Genomic DNA, 12,846 nt, shown 5'->3' with positions numbered 1-12,846 from the left:
AAAGAAGCTTTGTTCATGGAATCTACGTTTAGGTTTAGGCACAGATAAAGAGTGGGGGAAATTATTGATAGTGTTTACAGCTAGACGAGTGTTTCTTGTGAAAGTTTGGCGAGGGGGGACCATAGATTGAAGCTCAGTTGAACACTTTCCATGAAAATAACGATACATCAGAGACAAACTCGCAACATCTCTTCTGTGAGATAGAGGTTGCAAGGAGGAGAAAAGGACATCTTCTACGAGGCTACGAAATCTATTTTGAACTCTATCAAGGCAGGACAAGTCCTTTCTAGCAGCTCCTGCCCAGATGTGGCAACAGTATTCCATCCTTGGACGTACCTGGCTCTTATATAGATAGAGAATAGCATCAGCAGTGAGATATCTACCGGATCGATAGAAAGATCCCACCATTTTTCCAGCGGCCTTGGCAACAGATTTGATATACGTGTTCCATTTAAGATCAGGAGTAATGGTCAAGCCCAGAAGCTTGTCAAAACTTGAGGCCTCCTGAAGATTAGAGCCATTAGTTTCAATTGATGACAAATGTGGATTAGAATGTTGATGATGTAAAGAGAGAAGCTTGGTTTTAGATGCATTAAAAGTAACCAGCCACTCCTTTCCCCATTGTACTACGTGCTCAAGATCAGAGGAGAGAGAATTGGAGAGAACTTGGTCGTTTACTGTCTTAGATGTGCTACCATAAATGGTAGTGTCGTCAGCATAAATGTCTACAAATGATGTAAGGATATGATTTGGAAGATCATTAATGTAGATCAGGAAAAGAGTTGGGCCCAGGATGGATCCCTGAGGGACACCGGCATTAATACTGTGAGCTTCTGATTTTTGCCCCTCAACTACTACTCTTATGAACCTATCAGAAAGAAATGATTTAATAATTCAGAAGACTTTTCCAGCTATACCATAGCTAGCGATCTTATGAAGTAAACCTTTATGCCATACCCTATCAAAGGCTTTAGATATGTCAAGAGCAATTGCCCTAGAAAGATTGCCACCGTCGAGAGATTTGCTAATCCTATGCGATATAACTGTAAGGACATCTGCTGTAGATCTAGCAGAACGGAAACCATATTGAGTGTCACTAAGAAGGTTATTTTTGTTGAGATGGCTGATTACTTCTGTATTTAACGCAGATTCTAGCAACTTACTCATGACGCACAGGAGACTTATTGGCCTGTACTGAGAGGGGGATGAGCGATCACCTGAATTCTTAAATACGGGGCATACTGATGAGATTTTCCAGGGAGATGGGAAACTATTCTCCTTAAGACAACGTTTAAACAGTTTTGTAAGTATGGGCGCTAGTTCAGGTTGAAGTTTTTTGAGTACTATAATTGGAATACCATCAGGGCCAGTTGCTTTACTCGAATCAAGGTTTTTGATTAGCTTCGCAACATCACGTACAGATATACGTATATCACATAGCGTGTTTTCTGATACATGAGGAAATATTGGGGGTTGGCGGTCTTGGTCGCAAAGGGTAGAATTAGCTGCAAAGTTCTTGACAAAGAGTTTGGCTTTGTCTGATGCTGACGAGATTACCTCAGGTCCATTGATAATAGTTGGGATGGAGCACACGCTTCTGTTCAGGATTCTGTTTGCTATTTGCCAAAACTGGTGGGAACCAAGCCGCTGCTCAGCTACTTTGGACTTAACAGATTGAGCATACAACTCTCTTGCGTTCCTTATTACTTTCTTACAATGGTTGCTGGCAGTCCTGAAAACGGCTTTAGTTTTCATACATCTATTACGTTTGAAGCAGTGGAAAAAGTGATTTCTGTGCGCAATGGCAGCAGCACATTCTGGAGAGAACCATGGCTGGCTGTTAGGTTTTTGCTGAAACTTTTTAGAGGGTATGAAATGGTCAATACCTACAATTAACCATTCAGTCAGGTCTAATACTATAGAGGACACATCCTTTTTAAACATGGAATGCAGAGGTATATCAGATATAAATGTACGGAATTTAGGCACAGATAGAGAGTGAGGAAAATTATATATAGTGGTGGTAGCTAGTCGAGCGTTTTTGTGAAAGTTCTGCCAGAGGGAGGACTATAGATTGGAGTTCAGTCCAGCGCTTGCCATGAAAATAGGGATAGAGCAGAGCTTCAGCGATGCTGTTTTTGCATGTCTTTCCGTAAAAAAAAAATATGTTTGTAGATAATGATTAGTAATTTCTGTCGTTTGTATTAGTTGGACCTTTATTTTATCTTGATTGTTATTTTCACAACGTTTTGGCCGATGCAACTTTTTAGATATCACAGGGACACCTTTTTATACTCGGGCATTTTCATATCAATCTCGAGAATTTGTACGAAATTTCAAAGATAACCCATTACTTAATCGACGGAGGTAGGTTGCTCTCGTTTTGTCAACCATGACCTGATAGAAGTGAATAATCTCCGTCAGTTTGTTAAGTAAGTCTAATGAGTACCTTGTTAACAGTCATCCATAAAGTGATACCCCAATAGTAACCTCACATAATTATTAATGTTGGAGAATGAGTTTCCTTGCTGCTTTGTTTGCTTGGTGACTGGATACGAAAGTACCAGTCAAGAATGCATTCTTGACAATGATCCCGACAGATGCGGGACTAGGAACTGGCTCAGTACCTGTCGGACTGAGATACGCCGCCTGTGTATTACCTAGGCGGTTCGCCCTCCCAGGCCTTGCCACCCGGATTTTGGGTGAGGCAAGTTTATCGCTTGTTACCTTAGGAGTCCCTACAATATCTAAGACAATAGTAATCACTTGGGCTATGACAACAGCATATTCTTTTCATTGTTTGGACTCTCGAGTATATATCCGACACAGTTAATCAACCGAGAACTACATCACGTTATATAAAAGCATATAAGATATCACAGGATACGAACTCGAGGGTCAAAACAATGAAAAGAATATGCTGTTGTCCTGGCCCTAGTAATCACATATCAATTTATGAACATATATTAGAATAACAAGATGCCATTAATCAAATCTTGTGGAATTCCAGCATTTCAACTGGGATACCATCTCAACCAGGTGCTTTGGTAGATTCTATCTGTTTAATTGGCAGTCTTATCTTGTCAGGCGAACGCAATCGATCCATTTAATATGTTGTCACAATGTGCAAGTTTTTTTTCTCTAAGAGCACACTAACAAAACAACTTTTGGCTAAAACTAATCAAATCTTTTTCCAGGTTAACATTTAATGCTAGTAAGACTAAACTTATCTCCTTTAACAATAACAAAACGTCTCTCCAACCAATATCCATGACAAATAGCACCCTACCTGAGAATTCTCCCTTCAAACTCCCCGACTTAACATTCACAGACAATATAAACTGGAACAAATACATTGCGAAGGCTGCTGCAGAGAAATGGGTTCTCTCCATGATGCTAGAAAACTATTCACACCTGAGAAGATCTTGCACCACTGCAATTACATTTGCCCATGCATAGAGTATTGCTGCCACATCTGAACTGGGACATCTACCACGTTTCTCCCTCTTGGATAGGGTCCAAAAAAGTCTTCAATCTAATAGGCGCCACTTTGTCAATTAAGCTTCAACCCCTGTCCCATCGCCGCAGTGTTGCATCTCTGCGCCTGTTTTACAAGTATTTTAATGGAATGTGCTCTGATGAACTCGTTGCATTTGTGCTCCCTCGACGCACATATCTCCAATAAACTCGCTTAGAAACAAAATCACACCCCTTCATTTAAGAGGTCCCTAAACGTCAGAAAGCTTTCTATCCTAATAGTTTATTTTTTCGAATAGCTAGACTTTGGGATTTCCTTCCTACTACCTGCTTCGCTGACTGTACTGATATGCAGAAGTTTAAATGTAACGTAAAACAAAATTTTGTTAATCTTTCCGAAGCATGGTCCTAAATAGTAGCCCTTACGTCCAACTAGCGATCTGCCTACTTAGGGGTGAAAGTGAGTTTTAAACACACACACACACACACACACACACACACACACACACACACACACACACAAAGCAAAACAAAAGATACGAAAATACCGCAGATAAGTAAACAAAACATATTTTAAAACACACACAAAAAAAAACGAATGCAACAACATTATTATATCTTCAAAATGGATCGATTAGAGGAACGTATCGGTTTTTCAGTCGAAAATTACGAAGATGAAAGAGAGAAGAAGAAGAAGAAGAAGAAGAAGAAGAAGAAGAAGAAGAAGAAGAAGAAGAAGAACAAGAACAAGAACAAGAAGAAGAAGAAGAAAATATGATCGGACGTTTATTTCTAGTTCGGGTCTCAAGGTTTTCTTACTAACCCTAACCCTAACCCTAACCCGACCCCACGTTATGATTTAAGGAGAGTAGAATGTATATATTGGGTTTTGCCGTTTCCCTTATTTTGTTCTTTAGTTTTCATATTCCATGTACAATGTTTCTTACAAATAGAAAAGAAATACTATTTTGTGTCAGAATCTATTCTAACACTTATCCTTGGCAGATTTAAACCTTGAAAAACTATACTTGTAGCTCCTTATATACAGTGGCTTCATGTCTTGTCTGGTCCCCCCTCGCCAATCTTTCACGAAAAACACCCTGTGAAAAATTTTCCCCACTCTATATCTGTGCCTAAATCAAAACGCGGATTTCATGAGCAAAGCTTCTTTCTTAGAACTGCACGCCTGTGGAACTCTGTTCCGTCTGCCTGCTTCCCTCCGGACTACAACTTGGATGCCTTCAAGTCTAATGTTAACAAATTCCTAATGAACCGCCCCCCCCTAATTAAACACTTCATAAAATCTCCTCACTAACGTAATGTACTTGCAATAACCCTTATCCCTGAGTGGCTTCCGGGCCTTGATAAGTGGTGATCACTGTGTAAAAAAAAAAAAAAAAAAAAAAAAAAAGTAATTTCTATAAAAATCGCATTTGGGGTATTTTTTTTTTTTTAATTTTGTTCCGTGTTTACTAGAAAGAAAGAAAAAAAAAGAAATAATGAGCTTAATAAGTAAGTAGTTGTTTTCGTTATTAGCTTTTATTCTTGTATTCCTTTCCAAATTAATTCATTGATTTTTTTGGTTTTTGTTGTTTTGTTTGTTTTTGTTGTTGTTATTGTTGTGGTCTTTCAAAAGGGTTATAAAGAAAGACTGGAACAACAGGTTTACGTAGAAAAAAATATATTCTACAAAAAAGTGAATATACAAAGAAAACGTTGCCGATATTTTCCGACTGTTAAGTTTAGATAGTCTGTAGTCTAGCGTTGAACCAAGATAATTCTGATATTTATCTATTTTTAACCGTTAGGGGATGTGACACAAGATCGAAAGATGGAAAAATAAGCCAGCATTCGAAGACTAAGAGCACAATAATCATGAATGACAAAACGGTTGTTGTTTGGATTGTTTCGATTTTTCGGACTGCTGCTCTCATCTTGAGTGTCATTTTCACAACGTTTCGGTCAATGCAACCTCCGCTGCAACATACAGTAGTGTTATAAAATGGCCCGACGACACTAGATATGTTGCAAACTTCTATCAACCTCCCTGCGTTTTCTATGAATGAACGTCCGTATACGTGGTAGTCATTCTTCTAGAAAAGAATGTTTCAATCGATAAACTATTTTTTTACGTTATTTAATTCTTATGTAAAAACAGTGAAAATTTAAGAGGTCAAATTGATTTACTCCCGCGAGAAGTAATTCAATCCAAACTTGCATGTGACAGGTGTGAAAACGAAGTCTCAAACTACCGGGATTTTAAGCAAATAAAATGCTTATTACTGACTATTTTAAGTTGGTTGGTTGTTTTTTTTGTTCTACGGCATATCAACCCTTTTCAGATTAGTTAATGCCGAATCCAAAGATTTTGAAGAAAAAATTTTTAATAGAATATATTTGTTGTTTTTAAGTCGGTTTCTATTTAACCCACAGTTGGGACCCTAACAGGTACTACCACTCCGGGTCAGAGTGGACCTGGGAGCAATGGCAATTGAAGGGTGGCTCCACACTCCCCAAAGCCCGCAAGCTATGGCCTCACTACTGGATATAGTTTAAGGTCATATCCAGGGCTATCGTAGGTTAATGGATAACGAACAATACTATAGAAATGGTTAGAAATAATGAGTGGAATATTCAGAATTTGGTTAAGAGAAAGTCTGGACAAGTAGTTATTGATATTTGGCTTGGAGACGAACATGTTGTAGTCAGGGTTAGGGTTAATCCCGTGATATGGTGTTCAACAAATAGGAAATTCATGGAAATTCATCTGCTTAGAGAAGTCCTGTTTGGTTTTATATAATTGCTAGAAGATGTATCCGGCGTTGCCCGGTATTAAACGTAACATTAAATTCTTTAAAAAATCGAAGTAAAAAAAAAGAAACGGAAAGAAAAGAAGAAATGCGAGTATTATGATTTTTTCCTCGTGTGAGTAAAAAAAAGAAGACAACACTCGAGCTAAGATCGAAACCAAAACTGAAAGACACTGAGTTAAGTACGATAACCATTACACCAACTTGACACAATATTTACAAAATGTTTTCCAAACCTACTTATTCTTAACATAAGGAATCTGTCATGTGAATCATTTACGCGCATGCGTGAAACAGTTATCAAAGTGTTAAAAAGTTCGACAACCTCCACGTAACAATTTTCTTTCTGTCTGAATAACCTATATAACAAATTTCAAGTCTATAAATTTAAAATCCGTGGAGTATATAGGTTGAAAAGTATCATTACTGACACACAAATTCTCAATTTTATAGATATATCAGTAGTTCAGCCCGACTTTGCTCGGACCCTAGTTGCAGTTCATAACTTTATTTGCATATGTATATAAATATTAAAAATTTTGACTCGTGTCCAGAAAACCTACATCTAAAATTTCAATTATTAAGACCCAAAATTGACGGAAGAGTTTGGTAGAGTCTTCAAAGGTCAACTTTTTTTTAAATTTGAACTCTTGGCAGCCAAATATTCGCCTCAAAACTGATTAAAAAGCTTGCTGCATGTCTGAATACCCTTTATGTAAAATTTCATATTTTTAGACTCAAAATTGATTGAATAGTTTGCTAGAGACTGCAAAGGTAGAATTTTTTTAACTTTGACCCCTTGGCCGCCAAATTTTCGGCCAAAAACAGATTAAAAAGCTTGCCCTATGTCTGAATACCCTTTATGTAAAATTTAAAATCACACCACAAATTGGTTGAGTAATTTGGTGGAGACCGCAGAGTTCATTTTTGTTAACTTTGACCCCAATTTTAACCCCTTAACATTTCAGCTAAAATCAAATTGAAAAGTCTGATCCATCTCCAAGTAACCTACATCTAAAATTTCAAGTGTTTAGACCCAAAATTGGCGGAGGAATTTGGTAGAGTTTTCAAAGGTCAAATCGTTGAACTTTGACTCCTTGACAGCCAAATTTCTGGCCGAAAACCGATTAAAAAGATTTTTCCAACCTTAATACCCCTTATGGTAAATCTCGAGTCTGTAGACTGAAAATTGACAGAGTTATTTGGTAGGGAAATGTGTACATACAGACACACACACACACAGACAATTTCACTTGTATAGATATAAAGATAGATTTTCCTCTCTGACAGTAACATAATTTATAGTTGGAAATGGAATTCCGAGGTTTGCGGCCATATGACGCACAGTGAGTTTACTTTCAGATTAACCCGTAAGGTTGTCCAATGAAATGCTGATAATTCTAATACTTTTTAGCCTGTTCCGTGCTTATGTTGCGACTAGCAGGGAGCCCTGATGTTGCCTGGGATTGAATGATGATCAGTGAATTTGTCATTTGAAATCGGTGAAATAACCCATTTTTCAATCAAATCGATTGATTGGCTGCTCTATTTGGAGACACACTGCGGTGCGCAAGGAGAAAACATCACATGCCTTCCCACAGTGACTTAGTCTATAATACATTGCAGTTCACACTGCACTGTAGAGAACCTGTTGATTTTATAAAACATTTTTATATATATAATGTCTTGAATTGAAGTTTAAAATTCAAAAGTCAAGTATTATGATTCACTTGTGCCCTAAACATAAACATTCATTTCGGACGCGCGCTTGTCATACCAAAGAACATTACTGCTGATTTTATGAAAAAAAATATTTTATATAATGACTTGGCATAAAGTTTAAAATGCAAAAATCAAATATCATGGTTTAATTATGTTCTAAACAGAAACATTCATTACGGGCGCGCCTCTGTCTTATCAAAGAACCTACTGTTGATTTTATACGTTGGGTATTTCTGTTTATGCGGTGATAAAACATTTCAAATGCACTTGTGATGCTAGACTTTATAATGTGTTAACTTTGCTCAAAATCGGACTGTTCTTTTTTTAATCGGATTTTTCGATTATCGATTAACGCTTTTCGATACTTATCAGGGCATTCTGATATAAATACCTATCTAAGAACACTCCCAGACTCATAAGGGTATTTGGGTGAAATTTCATAAAAATTGATTCAGCTGTTTCGGAGTCCATATGGAACGATCTCTCTCACACAAAAATTAACCTATAATTATTACTATAGTATTATCGAATGCCGCCCGGACTTGCCGAGTCGTAAAATACGCTTAAATATATTTTAATTCATGCACATTTCGTATTTATTATTATAAGTGGTTATACATCTGATACTGATTAAACTCACCGTTGCTTAACTTCGGTGATTCATGCCGTATTAAACATTTGACGACTGTCAGAATTGAATAGTGAAGTCATTTAAATAGTCGCAAATAGTAAAAGATATAATCAGATGGTACGAAGTGCCTTCAATAAGTTTCCAGATTTCTTTCGTATTAGTATTTTTATTGATAGTACACACATGAAACTCTAGTCCCCTTCGAAGAAATCTCCTCTGGTTGCAATGCACTTCTGGAGGCCCCATGGAAGTATTCTTGTGTGAGCATGTCAATGACCCTCGTCTCAGCCTCTTTCATCTCCTCAATTGTCTCATAACGACATCCTCTAAGGTTTTCCTTGAGCTTAGGGAATAACCAAAGTCACAGGAAGCAAGATCTGGACTATAATGAGGGTGATGAACTGTCTTGATGCCCATCTTGGTCAAATAGTCTGTGACAAAGATGTAGTTGCGGACTGGTGCATTGTCCTGGTGAAATATCACTAACCCGGTTTGAAGAATGCCGTCCTCTTAGACGGAACCTCTTCTTGAACTCTCTTAAACGCTCAACATAGAATTCCTTGTTGACTGTCTGTCAAGTGGGAGCCAAGTGAATGTTAAAAAAAGGAATCAACACAAGTTTCTGGGTGGATCTGCAGTAGGTCCAGCTTTCATCGCAGGTCACCAAAACATCGAAAACAGAGGGATATGAATTGATCAACTCGACCATCTCCCTGCTGTCATGACAACGTCTTTCTTTCTGATCTTGGAAAAACTTCGCGAAAATATTCCGCATCTTATGTTCCTCGTGAATAATTCTCTGCACAGTTCCCACACTGACATCAAACTCTGTACTTATTGTCTTTATAGACACACAACGGTCTTTATCCCTGAAATTCTTTATTTAGCTTGTCAACTTTGATGTTCTGACTTCCTTACTCCTCCTACACCGCTCATCATCACTCATAGACGCCCTACCTTCTTTGAATCTCTTATGCCACTTAAAAACTTATGCTCTATGCATGTAAGATAGTCCGAAACCGTTTGACGCATTCCATACGTTCCTGTGGTATTTTCCAAGTTTAAAACAGAATTTTATTGTATATAGTTCTTCTAAAGTGCGTCACGTCCAGATTGCATTTTTGAAATTCAGCAGCTGTGACAATCAGGCTTTAGTAGGGTGTATTCCAATTCTTGCTGTAGCTGTTCATTTGAATCTGAGATCATAAAATTTGGCCAGTCATCTCATAAAGTGTATAGCAATACAATAAACTAGCAAGAGTTTAGGACAAGTTTAAATGCCTATAAAAATGTCTGGAAACTTACATAAGGCACCTTTGTATTGCTGTGTTGTTTAATGTATATATACACCAGCAACAGGCTCCTTCAGTCTTTGACAGACTATGAATACTCACCTAGGGGTGCCTGCGCGTGGAATTTTTGTGGCAGGGCGTGCGCAATCTCCAACCACACTATCTGTAGTCAATATTGTTAAATACCGGTGTATGTGTAGGACGACTGGAAACAGATGCCAAGATAAGCGGAGAGAATATACAGCGCCTAGAATTCCTAAATGGTCACCCATCTGGTATTAACCAGGCTCAACGTTGCTTAACTTCGGTGATCTGACGAGAACCGGTGTGACAACGCGATTATGCGGTCTATGTATCTATATTTATATATACATATATATGTATATGTATATGTATATATATATATTTATATATACATATAAATTTATAAGTATATGTAATTTATATAATATATACACACTGATAATTCTTTTGATGCTATTCTCAAAATCAACAGAGACGAATTTCAAAGTATAAGTTTTGTTTACAATTAAGCTTCTTGTTTATTGACAAAGAGAAAGACGTCGGTTGTGTGTGGTTGGCTGATGTATTGTTCGTTTCATGATAAACTTTAATTGTCGAAATAAGAACCATTTTTACCAATAAGACACATGTTTATTTATCCCATTAGCATAGAAATCTAGAGTTCTGGAAACGATGAAGTCGTTGAAGGCCGATTCGGCATCATCTCGGCTTTTGAGGTATTTTTCCCGCAGGAAGTTGTCGAAATGCTTGGAAAAGTCATAATTGGCGGCGAGAGATCCGGTGAATATGGCGGATAAGCATTCTCGTAGCCCAATTCGTTCAGCTTCTGCAGGGTCAGTTGAGCAACATCCGAGCGTGCCTTGTCAGGGAGGAGAATTAGTTCCTTCATATTGACCAATCCCGGCCACATACGTTCTGGTTCATTTCGTTAATTTGTCGGCGGTATTTCTCCGCCGTAATCGTTTCGCCCGGATTCAAGAAGCTGTCTGATGAATGAGACCGACTGCAGACCAGCAAACAGTCACCATAACCTTTTTTGTGCAATTTTGGTCTCGGGAAGTGTTGTGGAGCTTCTCCGGCATCCAACCACTGTGTCGAACGTCGCCGGTTGTCAAAGAGGATCCACTTCTCATCACACGTCAAAATCCACTCGAAAAATGGGTCTTTTTCTTTGCACAGAAAGAGCGGAGAAGACACCTAAAAACGACGATTTTTTTAATTATTGTTCAAATCATGCGGCACCCATTTATCCAACTTTTTTTACTTCCATATTTGCTTCCAATGACGAACGAGTTCAACAGAAACTTTTCGCGTGGTTTTACTTGAATTAAGTCTCTAAAATGTTCGTTATCAACCGCAGTCGGTCGGCTGTCTTCATCTTCGAGACTCTCGTCACCATTACGAAATTTCTTGAATCAACACTGTACCACACGTTCATTAGTGGTTCCTGTGCGAAAGGTATCGTAGATATCACGAGCTATCTCAGAAGCATGTCGGCCTAGTTTTAATTAAACAAGAAAATCGTTCGGATTTGAATTTTGTCCATGCTGTCGAAAAGCCTACAAAAAAATGAATGAAAAGATTGAGAACTGTAACAAATAACACCATTCGATAGAGCGAAAAACGTGCTTCAAAATGATATATAACATGGCTATATATATATATATATATATATATATATATATATATATATATATATCAATGAATTGGCTCAGAAATCATAAATTAAAGTAACATATGTGAGAAAATGATATTGTATTTGCACCAACCTAATAGCAACATATTTATTTAAATATTTTTATGGGCATAAAAGTAAAAAAAAAAAAAAATCAATCAACAATTTTGCATTTAATAGCGATAAAAACCGTACTTCTCTCTTAAAAAATCGTTCAGGGAGCGAAAAGAAAAAAACCACCACCACAGAATGACTAATAAAAAAATAAATCAACAATATGTATGCATACATTGTTCCAGGTTTCATGTATCCAAGCAATGAATATAACGAGGTTATTGATTTCTTTTTATACATTTTCACCCCAAAAAATGCCCATTGCCACTTTGGTGTAGGGGGCTACTATCAGGGGCAACAACTACTGGGGTGCTATGTAGGGATTTGGGCAGCAAGATGTCGGTTTACGTTGCACTTGAACTTCTGCACGTCAGTACAGTTGGGGAAGCAGGGACCTGGAATGGATTTCCAGAGTCTAGCGGTTCTGGAGAAGAAACTACTGGAGTAGAAAGATCTTTTACATCTAGGGATCTCTACAGTGTGGGGGTGGGGTTTAGCAGCCTTTCGGGTTTGACGAGGGTGTTCACGTCGTGGGGGCACAAGTGCTTGCAGTTCGCCAGGTTCAATAGAGAGTCGCAAATCTGATAGGCCCTGAACTGGCATCTAAGCTTCAGCCTCTGTCCCATCGACGAAACGTTGCATCCCTCTGCCTGTTCTACAAGTTTTTTAATGGTGAATGCTCTAACGAACTGCAAGCACTTGTGCCCCCACGACGTGAACACCCTCGACAGGCTGTAACGACATTGTAGAGATCCCTAGATGTAAAAGATCTTTCTACTCCAGTAGTTTCTTCTCCGGAACCGCTAGACTTTGGAATTCCATTCCAGGGCCCTGCTTCTCCAACTGTACTGACGTGCAGACATCTTGCTACCCAAATCCCTACATAGTGCCCCAGTAGTTGTTGCACCTGACAGTAGCCCCCTACACCAAAGTGGCAATGTGCCTTGTTTGGGATGAAAATGTAATTTAAAAACAAAAGTTTTGGAAAAGCCAGCGTAATATGTGAAGTGAACTATGACCTACAAAAATGTCGGCATTCCTCGATTAACAATAAACTAACCCCTTTCTCAGAGTAAATATAAAGCCTGGGAGAGCAGAACG

The 12,846-nt window shown here is 38.2% G+C and overlaps 1 pseudogene; it reads right to left on the bottom strand.

Annotated features, from left to right (window-relative positions):
• Positions 1-10,167: 10,167 nt before the first annotated feature.
• Positions 10,168-10,284, bottom strand: LOC145249786 (5S ribosomal RNA; annotated as a pseudogene).
• Between the last annotated feature and the right edge of the window lie 2,562 nt (positions 10,285-12,846).

Source organism: Euprymna scolopes, chromosome 28 (assembly GCF_053919585.1).
Source record: "Euprymna scolopes isolate OS-2025 chromosome 28, ASM5391958v1, whole genome shotgun sequence".
Lineage (NCBI taxonomy): Eukaryota > Metazoa > Mollusca > Cephalopoda > Sepiida > Sepiolidae > Euprymna > Euprymna scolopes.
The sequence above is the reverse complement of the archived record's forward strand: the minus strand, read 5'-3'. Positions and strand labels throughout refer to the sequence as shown.